General features: G+C 39.4%; 1 protein-coding gene across 5 annotated transcripts in view; it reads right to left on the bottom strand.

Moving 5' to 3' along the window:
- Positions 1-10,056: 10,056 nt before the first annotated feature.
- LOC129493420 (protein FAM153B-like) overlaps positions 10,057-12,403 on the bottom strand; it is a 32,527-nt gene continuing 30,180 nt past the window's right edge. For all 5 annotated transcript variants that reach the window (XM_063612761.1, XM_063612759.1, XM_063612757.1 and 2 more), the window contains one exon: positions 10,057-11,391. The gene's annotated coding sequence lies outside the window, so the exon portion shown is untranslated. The remainder of the gene's footprint in view (positions 11,392-12,403) is intronic.

Genomic DNA, 12,403 nt, shown 5'->3' with positions numbered 1-12,403 from the left:
CTACAATTTTAGGTCTTATCTAAGACCATCTTTCTCCCACACCCAAAATGGCCAAAGTTTCCCTACCAGCCTCTAATTCCGTGGGCCCTAATTGGCACACTTGTCCTTATTAAGTTTTAAATTTTAGGGATGTTTTTGAGACATTCCAGGCCTTATGGAGGAAAGTAGTATCTTGTGTGATTTCAGGTATCCAGAAGTTGACTTAAAAGTTCTTCTTACAGGTTAGGTTCATTTGCATTTCTCTAACGACCAGTGATGATGAGCTTTTTTTCATATGTTTGTTGGCTGCAAAAATGTCCTTTTTTAAGAAATGTCTGTTCACATCCTTTGCCCACTTTTTGGTGGGGTTGAAACTCTTGTAGTGATCCTAGTTAAAACACAACTCTCTGTGTGGGTAGGTATTGGGTAGCAATCGACTCGTCCTAAGATTTTTTCTTTTTTCTGAGACAAGGACTAGGAGGTTGACACTACAGCCATCACCAAATAAACAGGAGACACGGGAGCTTTGAAACGTTGAATTATTTGCACAAGATCACTCAGTTAATGAATGGCAGAGCAAAAGCTTTGAAACCAGGGTTATCTGACTTTAGAGCTCTTTTATCCTTAGGTACAAAAAAAAAAAAAAATTGTCTCTATTTTTGCAAAGACCACAGCTTACATCAGAGCTTGGCTGATTTATCTGATGTCTACATCTCAGCAACAATCTACCTTTTGGCTTCTCAACACATACTGATTATTAATGTAGGGTGACCACTGTTAGAGAGGTTAAAAGGTATGCATCCCTGAGTTTCCTCCCTGCCTTCCTTCCTTCTCTTCTTCCTTCCTTCCTGCCTTAGTCCATATGGGATGCTATTAAAAAGTAATATAAACAGCGTGGCTTATAAAGAACAGAAGTTTACCTCTCACACTTCTTGAGGCTGGAAGTCCAAGGTCAAGACACCAGCATATGTGTCTGGAGAGAGCTCTCTTCCTTCTCTGTGTCGTCACGTAGTGAAAGGTACAAACAAGCTCCTTCAGGTCTCTTTTTATAAGGGCAGCAATCCCATCACAAGGGCTTCAGCTCCATGACTTAATCACCTCCCCAAAGCCGCACCTTGTAATATCATCACCAGCACAGGGGTTGGCATTTCAACAGATGAATGGGGAGACACAAATATTCAAACATTTAGGCCACAGCACTTCCTTAACTCCTTCCTCCCTCCATCAATTTATTCATTCATGTATTGATTCTTTCATTCAAATTTCATTTGTTTAAACAAATACGTGAGTACCTCATCTCTGCTTGGTACTGCTCCGGGACTAAGGAAGTAAGGTAATCACACAGTGCCTGTTACTTTAGAAGCTCACAGTGTAGAGAAGGAGAGAGATGTAGAAACAATATAAAGCAACACAGATGTGGAGGGGAAAGAGACAAGCAGGAATTTCAGTGTTTTACCTTGTATACATTCTGCTGTTTAATTCCTTTACCATAAGAATGCATTGCACTACATGGATTAAGAAATTCTTTGGCCCCGATGTGTCACCTAGTTGTAATCTATGCAAAACTTTGACATGGTAAGAGCCTGCCTAGAATTATCGCTTTTAACCAGGTAGCCAAAAAAAAAAAAAAAAAAAAAAAAAAATCAAAAATTGAACTTGACGAAGGAAAAAAGGTAATTTCCATTTACAGAATTTCTTCTCCTTTTTTAACTTCTAAAATGGGTGGTTTTCCAAAAAAACCATATGTTCTCATTTATAAGTGGGAGCTAGGCTATGAGTACAAAAAGGCATACAGAGTGATATGATGGATTTTAGAGACTCAGAAGGCGGCAGGGCTAGGGATACGAAACTACACGTTAGGTACAATGTACTCTACTCAGGTGACAGGTGTACTAAAATCTCAGAATTCACCATTATATAATTCATCCGTGTAACAAAAAACTATCTGTACCCCAAAAGCTACTGAAATTTGAAGAGAAGAGAAAGAATTTAACCTCTCCTTAATGATTCATGAAGCACTTTCAGATCTGGAAATAATGTAATGTCAGTGGTATTAAATATTGGTTTATTTAATCCATAGATGTGTGGAAACAGGCAGTTGATAGAAAGTAAGCTTGCATGAAGTCAAAATGCAATTTTAATCACAATGCAATTTTAAAATAGCTGCCCTTACATGGTCTGGCATTAAAAATAAACTTTTTTATAGAATGGAAGAAATAAAAAAATTTTAAAGGGTGGTTTCCTTTTTATTTCCAAAGGGAAAGTTGAGAGATGCAGGGACATGAAATGAATGAGGATAAATGAATAAATGGATGAATCCTCAAAATCACTATTTTATAATAATTTATTCTGGGGGAAAAAAAGGCACCAAACCTCAGAGCCATAAGCAGAAATGAAAATCCACCAGAAAATGCAAAATTACTGTGAAGCCTTTCTATTTGAACAGGAGGAGACTTGGATCTGTAATCATGAGTCCATAGATGGAACATTCTCAGGTTACACCCATGCCATAATTTGAACATTTGAATCAGGAATGCAAGCTTTTTCTTTCTAGTTGAATTGTTGTTGTTGTTGTTGTTCTTCTTCTTCTTCTTTTTAGATTTTGCAGTGATTAAGTGGAGTCATTTGCTCTTGAGAAGAAGCATCACCACTAAAGGATGCTTTATTTTATTTCTGAAAGGCATTTGCAGGTAGCTCAGCAATCTCTTTTGTCATTTTTGCATCACGCCTTTGTGTGCTTAGCCACATACATGCAGAAATTGGCTAAAATGAAACAAAAGTGCAATAAAATGCTGCTTCTGGATTTAAGTATTAGTTACCCAAAATTATTTCAAAAAAGATCCATTTACTCTATGTATGTTCATTTTTTAAAATTTCAACTTACTTCAGATACAGTAGGTACATGCACAGATTTGTTACATGGGAATATTGTATTATGCTGTGGTTTGGAGTATGTATCTCATTACCCTGGTACTGAACATAGTACCAAATAGGTAATTTTTTAACCCAACTCCTCCCTCCACCCTCTAGTAGTTTACAGTGTCTATAATTCTCATATTTATGTCCATGTCTGCTCAATGCTTAGCTCTTATTTATAAGTGAGAACATGCAATATTTGGTTTTCTATTCCTGTGTTAGTTTCCCAGCTGAATTCAAACTCATTCCCAGATCACTTGTCCTCCTAAATTGATGTACACTGAAGAAAGGGCCACCTTCAGGCTGTACGGTTGTCGTATAATCCTGACCACTCATTTCCCATCATGAGACTGCTGTTCCTTCTCTTTCTCCTTCTTGGATGTCTGATACGAACAGCCTCAGGTAAGCTACTAGTCCACCTGGAGGATGATGAGGTGGATGCCCTTGGAGCTGACGTAGGCCAAATTGATTCATCAGTCAAGGATGCACTGAAATATGGAATAACTGAACAGCCACATAGCTGAGAAAAAGCACAGCATGCACAACAAATTTCATTTTACAAATCAGGAGAGAGAAGCTTAAAGAAATTTAAAATTTTTTCCCAAGATTACCTTCTTCTAGTTGTCGCAATAGATACCAGACATAACCAATAATTGTGATAGGCAACATTAATAGTAGGCATCACAACTTACAAAGCAATTCCATGTGAACCAAAGAATGGCAACGACAACACTAATACTAATAACAAATAATGCTGACCACTTTCTCTTTACCAGACATCACAGCAAAGATGTGTTGTGTTTCAACATATTATCTCCCATGTACTCCTCAGAACAATATTTCTGGGGCAGGTATTTTTAGCCCTGTCTTACATATGAGACTAAGAAATGGCATCACTTGCCCAAAGTCACAAGGATTGTATGTGGTGAAGCCTAGATTCAAGCTTAAAGTTGGTTTCATTCCCAAGATTACGCTCTTAGCAAATACTCAGCAATACCTGAAAACAGATTTACTTATTAAGTTGTATACAAAAAGGAACAGTTTTAAATATGTGTATGTCCCATGCAACACTTGGGACAAGCTTATACTACAAGATTATTCATTGTTTATCTGATGTTCAAATTTAACTAGAGGTCTCACATTTTCCTGGCAACCTTCTGCATATGTTAGCATGGGCCAGGTTACGATGTGGTGAAAACAACATTCAAATCTTGGTATCCTAAAAGAGCAAAGATTTAATTCCCACTTCTGTTGCAAATGCATCATGGCCACAGGGCTGCACTGCTCACTGTGGTTGCTCAGCCCCCACTGGTAGAGCGGCCACTACCTTGACTATTGCCTGATTGTGAAAGATAGACGACTGATGATAGATGACGTAGATAGATGATAATAGATAGATAGATAGATGATGATAGATAGATAGATAGATAGATAGATAGATAGATAGACAGATGGTTAATAGAATATAGATGATAGAGGATAGATTACATAGATGATAGACAGATACATAGCTATAGATATGGATGTAGATACAGATATGGACATATACCTGTATCTATATATGTATCCTTCTTATGAGACATTAGGAGCATCTGTGACTAACATAGCTCACATAGGAAAACCTGTTGCCAATAACTATAGTTGTGGTGGATGGAGCATGAATTAGAAACCAAATTTCCTAATCCTAGTTAAGTATGCCTTCCATCACAAGGCCATGGCTTTAAGAGACGTAAACTCTAATGGAAATCCTTCATACTCTGTTTTCTTATGGTTATTGGTCATTCTCTCTCTGGCTCTCTAGACCTGCTCTCTGTAGGACTAAGGTCAACCTCCTGCATGTCATGTCATTCTCTTTCCAGCCTAGCTCACTGAGCATAGGAAGGAAGGTTCGTACTCCATGCCTTGGCTTTGGCACTGAAAGGATCACAAATTATGAAAGAACTCACACTTCACAGGATATGGAAGGCACTGTATTCAGGAATCAGAATACTCAGGACATCACTGTAGTTATCTATTCATTAAGTACTTATTGACTAATTTCTACTCAATACTTGTAAAGTTTTGCCCTGTCAAGAAGAAGCAGGGTACTTTAGAAAGCTTTTATGGAGAGCATGTGGAGGGAAGTGAATTTTATATACCTATATATTCTGGCACAGTCAGAAGAGACTATTACAGCAGTCAGTGAGCTTTTCCTGTAAAGGACTAGGTAATGAATTCTTTGGACTTTGTGCACGATGTGATCTCTGTCATAACAACTCACCTCTGCCTGTGTACGATGAAAGCAGCCATAGATAATGTGTAAATACTTGAGCGTGGCTGTCGTCCTCTAGAACTTTATTTATGGACACTGAAATTTGAGTTTCATATAATTTTCATGTATCACCAAAAATTTGGTTTTGAATTTTTAAAAATAATTTAAAGATGTGAAAACTGTCCTAAGTTCACGCGTCATGCCAAAAGAAGCAGAGCCAGTTTTGCCTGTGGACTATCGTGTGCTAAACAAGATGAATTCTAGTAACTTTTTTAAAAGAGGATTTTACTTTTTTGTTTCTTTCCGCCTTCTTCCCTTAAAGGATATGAGAGAAAGGATAGATTCCATGAATGTGAACACATGGGTGGTGTCTGCAGGTGCCAAAAAACCCACGGCTGCTCTATCCTTCCTGCACAGTGCAAAAGCCAGTACAAACACTGCTGTAGGCTGTAGCTGCAACAGCTGGAGGGGCCTCAGGGTAGCCCAGGAGAACCACAGCCCCTGACTTCTGCTTAATAAAGGCATCACCACTCATGTGGACCCTCTTTCTGAGAACATGTTTAACTTTTAGGACATTGGACCAGAGGCGGGAGAATGTAGAATCTGGGTTTGGTGACACCACTAACTCCCTGATTGATTTTGGATAAGGCCTTTCTTTTCCTAGATTTCAGTTTCTTCACCTCTAACCACTGAAATGGGTTATTCTCTAAGACACCTGTATGCTGTTTATACGTCTGTGAATCTATGGATTTTTGGATGAAGGCTGTGTGTGTGGGTATGTGTGTGTTGGCTATAAGTTAAAAAGTTCCAGAGGTTTTATTTTTGTTTTTGTTTTTAAGACAGGGTCTCACTTTGTCTCCCAGGCTGGAGTGCAATGGTGCAATCATGGCTCACTGCAACCTCAAACTACTGGGCTCAAGTGATTCTCCTACCTCAACCTCCCTAGGAGCTGGGACAACAGGCATGCTCCAACACGCCTGGCTAATTTAAAAAAAATTTTTTGTAGAGACAGGATCTCTCTATGTTGCCAGACTGACCTCAAGCGATTCTCCCATCCAAAGTGCTGGGATTACAAGAGTGAGCTACCACACCCAGCTCTCACAGAGATTTTGTTCTCACTTGTTTATATCCTTGCCCCTTAACAGCTCTTGGGTATCAAGTGATGGATCCCAGTTGATTATTAAACAGCTAAGAAAATAAGTTGGCCTTCTACGGAAATACTTAACTTGGCACTTAGGCATTAACACATAGAATCAGAACTCAGACATTACTGAAATCAACTCATTGATTTACAGGGGATCAAGATTTAGAGAGACAGTGATTGTTTTCTTCTCTCCAAAGGCATCTTTCCAAATATCAAGATTTCTTTAGAACCATTTTCTTAGAACCCAAGGAATGGTTTTCAGTATAGATAAGATCAAATTTTACAGGGGAAGACTGCTGATTAGACTGGAAAGTCCAAATTCAGCAGTAACTCAATGTCTCCCATTTTGAAACAGTCCAAAAACAATTTCTTAAACATCTTTTCTCTTAGCAGCTTACCTTATTGTACCAAATTGAATTCTCATACACCACTGATGGGAATGCAAAATAGTATGGCTACTCTGGAAGACAGTTTGGCAGTTCCTTGTGAAGTAAAATATACACTTACCTAATGACTCAACAATCCCTCACATGGGTATTTATCATAGAGGAATGAAAATGTACGTTCAAACTGAAAACATGTATGTAAATGTTTTTAGCAGTTCTACCAATAATTGTCCCAAATTGTAAGCAACACATCTGTCTTTTGATGAGTGAATTCACTGTAGAACATCATGTAATGAAACACTACTCAGCAACAAAGAGGAATAAATGATTGATGCATACAATAACTTGGATGAATCTTAAAGGCCTGTTGCTGAATTAAGGAAGCCAGACATAAAGGCTAGAGATTGCATGACTCCATTTTTATGACACTAAAGGCAAAACTGTAGGCTCAGAAACCAGATCAGCGGCTGTCGGGGTTTCAGAGTCACAGGAAGGGTTTGTCTGTAAATGGTGATGTGGTTTAGCTGTGTCCCCACCAAAATATCATCTTGAATTCCCACGTGTTGTGGGAGGGACCCAGCAGGAGGTAATTGAATCATGGGGGCAAGTCTTTCCCATGCTGTTCTCCTGATAGTGAATAAGTTTCATGAGAGCTGATGGCTTTAAAAAGGGGAGTTTCCCTGCACAAGCCCTCTTCTCTTGTTTGTCATGATGTAAGACATGCCTTTCGCCTTCCACCATTACTCTGAGGCTTCCTCAGCCACGTGGAAGTGTAAGTCTAATAAACCTCTTTCTTTTATAAATTGCCCAGTCTCGGGTATGTCTTTATCAGCAGTGTGAAAATAGGCTACTACAAAGAAACTGGGGATGAAAGCAACGTTCCATATAGAAGTGTGGCAATGAACACAGAGCTCTGCATATGCAAATCCCTCAGAACTAAACACCACAAACTTTGAATTTTACCATATATAAAGTAACCTGATGGGAAGAAAAATAGCATGCAGATTGTGACAAATAAATCTAACAGTATTAAAAAAATTAATGATATGACCACACTGATATGGTTAGGCTTTTTGTCCCCACCCAAATCTCACCTTGAATTATAATCCCCATAATCCCCACATGTCCAACTATGTAGAGGTAATTGAATCATGGGACTGGTTTCCCCCATGCTGTTCTCATGATAGTGAGTGAGTTCTCATGAGAGCTGATGGTTTTATAAGGGACTCTTCCCCCCTTGCTTGGCATTTCTCCTTCCTGACACCTTGTGAAGAAGGTGCCTTGCTTCCCTTTTGCCTTCTGCCATGATTGTAAGTTTCCTGAGGCCTCCCCAGCCACACAGAACTGTGAGTCAACTAAACCTCTTTCCTTTATAAATTACCCAGTCTCAGGTATTTCTTCATACCCGAGTGTGAGAACAGACTAATACACACACTAAAGTGGAAGGGGAAGAAAGGAATTGACTTAAGTAACATTGAAAGACTGTTTTGATCGAGTACTACAAAGATGAACAGGCTTTATGTTGTCTTTCATCTGCACTGCATTCCAATTGTTAGATTTGTTTCTAACAGCAGTTGTGTTACCAATTTAAAAACAATGTATATCCTAATGTTGAACAAATAAAAAAAATTATAAATAATAAGAGGCAGGTTTAGAAAACAGGTTATAAGTAAGGAAATGGGAAAGGCAGAATGAACACTGTGATTTTGGATTGCAGTTGAAGATATTAATGTGGAGCATGTAGTTTTTAAAAAATGTATACACACACACACACATACACACACATATATATACACACACAACAAATGTGTCTATGAGTGGATGAATTAATATTCACATGTATGTTTCCTAAATCTAACCTCTTAGGAAAACAAGAAACAGTGACACCTCAGTAGCAATGAGTATACCTGGGGCTCAGGTCTTGTTTCTAAGTGCTATGTTTCAGTAAATGGACCCAGAACCCTTAAAGAACCAATTCATGGGTCTTGGTTTCCAAGTACTATGTTTAAGTAAATGGATCCAGAATCCTTAAAGAACCAATTCATTCCTGTACTGGAACAGAGAAAATATAAGATAAACATGGAACACCTTGTAATGTCAGAAAGTAAGGAAATGCTCAAAAAAAAAAGCATAAAGGCAAAAGAAACCTGAAAGAGCTCCCAATGGCCAAACTTGAACCAACCTAATAAAAAATAAAGTTTTGAGTTATAACCCAAAAGATGAAATAAATAGCCATGAGTCATATTTGATATGAACAAATAACCAAATCAGTAAGAGACAGCTCTTCATTAATGAATGATTAATGAAGGAAGGGGCAATGAGGAAATAGAATATTAACAGTAAAACACCACACTAATAATTACTACAGGCAAGATCCATCCTTAAACAGTGAAAGTTTAAGCAGGATATTTGCATAATTGCAAAGTATCTCCCCCAAGTTATTTAGTACTTTCAAAGAGAAACAATAGCTATGTAGAGAAAAATCCTAGCAGACACCACCTTAACCAAGAGATTAGTCATTTTGTGAAAGCATTTTTCTAAGATTCCAAAAACCACAAAGTGCTCAAAAACAAAATGTTGGGGTAGTAGGTCAAAGTAACACAAAGGTTAACAGAAAGAGTTCCTGATGGCCAAAGCTGGAATATTTGAGCAACAACAAAAAAAGTATCATAGTCTCGGATTATTACCTGATGTATAAAATAATATCCATAAGATTCTATCGATACAAATAAGTGATTCAATAAATAAATGAGGAGAAGAGACAAATTTCCCATACAGAAAAATTGCAAATAACTTATGTAGATACACCACTTTGAGGAAGTGGAGTCTAATTCCCCACACCTTAAGCATGGCCTAAGCTTAGGGACTTGCTTCCAAAGAGTACAGCGTGGAGTAAGTAAGTTCCCTGGAGGAGACACACTACCTCAGCCAGGGGATCAAGGTTAACATAATCAGAATAGGTTTGAAAATGAAAGTTGTATTAGATAGAAATAACGCTGCAGCAGAGTGAAGCAGGGTGCTTCAGCAAGAGAGGACTGAGCGTGCTGCAGTGGATTTTCCTTAGGGGTATTTATGGAACTTAAGGCAGAAGCTTAAGGGTAATTTGGACCACATTAGTCATGTAGGTCATGATAAATACATTTGTAGACGTTTTGGTGCCCTGATGTCAGCAAGAATTGCACAATGAGTTTCATGCATGCATTCCAGAAATGTATGGGAATTCTAGTTACTGACAAAGCTTTGGGAAAGAAACCAACTTGAAATAATAGGGAAGTCTAATTACTTATGAATTCATATGTTACCGGAAAGGAGTCTGGATTCATACCCCAAAAGAGGATTTTTGGATCTCGTGCAAGGAAATTCAAGGTGAGTCCATTGAGTAAAGTGAAAGCAAGTTAAGCAAGTTTATTAGGAAAATAAATAAATAAAGGAATGGCTATTCCATAGACAGAGCAGCCCTCAGGGCTGCTTGCCCGTTTTTATGGTTATTTCTTGATTATATGCTAAACAAGAGGTAGATTATTTATGCCACCTCTTTATAGACCATATAGGGTAACTTCCTGAGGTTGCCACGGCATTTGTAAACTGTCATGGTGCTGGTGGGAGTGTAGCAGTGAGGACGACCAGAGGTCACTCTCATGACCATCTTGGTTTTGGTGGGTTTTAGCCGGCTTCTTTACTGCAACCTGTTTTATCAGCAAGGTCTTTATGACCTTATCTTGTGCCAATTTCCTACCTCATCCTGTGAATAACAATGCCTTAACCTCCTGGGAATGCAGCCCACTAGTTCTCCCACCTCAGACTCTCGAATAGGTGGGACTACAGGTGCATGCCACAAGGCCCGGTTAATTTTTAAATTTTTTTAATTTTTTGTAGAGGTGGAAACTTGCCATATTGCCCAGGCTGGGCTCGAACCTTCGGTTCAAGCAATTCACCTGCCTTGGCCTCCTAAAGTGCTGCGGTTATATGTGTGAGCCACTGTTTTCCCTGGAAGGTGGTCCCTGAGATTGACTGACTATTCCATTTAGAGAGTACTATGTTGTACACCATAAACGCACACAATTTTTCACTTGTCAATTAACAGATAAATGAATATTGTGAAATATATAAATAAAGATAGGAAAGACAGTGTTAGCTAATGAAAGCCAATAGGGCCAACAGGCATGGGGCAGAAACTCAGATCAACATATTCCAAAATCTGGCTATTTATTTTAGGCTATTTATTTATTTAGTATTTCCAGAGTACCTTGCACTGAAAGAAAAACCTTAGACTGCGTGATCTTGGGCAAGTTATTTAACCTAGCTGAGTTTCAGTTTCTACATCTGTGAAACGGAGTTTATAAACCAAAATGGGCTTAAGGATTAAATACGTTATGTGAGTAAAATGCTTTGCAAACTTTCAAACATAATATAAGTTTAATTAGAATTTTCTCCTACCCAGTGCCTACCCCTTCATGAGAAACATATCTTTCTTTAATCAGTCCTAATGATAATAATCAATTATGTGGACTTGAGTAATGTTTGCTGTCATTTGGACTAAAGGAGCCATGCTTCAGATCCCACGCCTGTGTTCTTTGCGGGGCTCGTCCATCAGCTTCTCCTTACTTTACAGCAAACGGTGAAAGCCCTGCAGGGTCCTCTGAAAGGCTCACAATTCGGTGTTCCGCGCTTCAGACAGATCTCAGGTCTTTCAAAATGGAGGGCCCTAGTGATGCCTGAAAAATGGAAAGACGTTTGTATGAAGCCAAAAGTCTGAGGAGGAAAGCAGGAGAGCTCACCATGCAGACGGAATCTCCACCTTTCCCAGCTAAACACTAACAGCAAGTGGGTTTGATTCCAAGGCCTCAGCTTCTCCTCCCTTCGCCCTCTCAATCTCCCATAATTTCCCGTTGTTGTTGATATAACTACTGACCAAATCATCTTTCCTCCCTCGGGAATAAACAGGCGTTGGCTCTTGTGTCAGGGGTGCAGTAGGATCAATACCTATCGCCTGGTCCATCTCTCCAGGCACCCCTGCTCCCCTACCCCACATGACCTGGCCCAACTCTCACAGTCTATTAAGACAGAAGCCCTGTTCAGGCAAAGTGAAGTCACCACTGTGATGAGTGGCACCAAGTCTCTGGTCAGGGCAAATACAAAGGATCTTTGTCCCCACCCCAGTTTATACTGATCACATGAGTCAATAGGTTTGGTCCTCAAATCATCCAATTCATTGGGGTAAAGCAGAGTAGAAGATAGTGACCTAACAGGACTTTTTTTTTTTTTTTTTTTTTTTTTTTTTTTTTTTTTTCTGAGATGGAGTCTCACTCTGTCACCCAGGCTGGAGTGCAGTGGCGCCATCTCGGCTCACTGCAAGCTCCGCCTCCTGGGTTCACGCCATTCTCCTGCCTCAGCCTCCCCAGCAGCTGGGACTACAGGTGGCAGCCACCACGCCCAGCTATTTTTTTTGTATTTTTAGTAGCGACGGGGTTTCACCAGTTAGCCAGGATGGTCTGGAGCTCCTGACTTCGTGATTCGCCCGCCTCGGCCTTCCAAAGTGCTGGGATTACAGGCCTAAGCCACCGCGCCCGGCCCTTAACAGGACTTTTAACATCATGAAGACACAGCAGACAGTTACAGAGGAATTTCTTTTACCTTTTCAGTAAGTTATTTTGGGGTGTAAAGATGACCTCTGAGTAGCCCCCGAATCCTTAACCTTCCAGCTGTTGTTGACTTAGGGAGAGGAAA

The sequence above is a fragment of the Symphalangus syndactylus genome, chromosome 11 (assembly GCF_028878055.3).
Source record: "Symphalangus syndactylus isolate Jambi chromosome 11, NHGRI_mSymSyn1-v2.1_pri, whole genome shotgun sequence".
NCBI classification, from domain to species: Eukaryota; Metazoa; Chordata; class Mammalia; order Primates; family Hylobatidae; genus Symphalangus; species Symphalangus syndactylus.
This window is presented reverse-complemented; position numbering and strand designations above follow the sequence as displayed.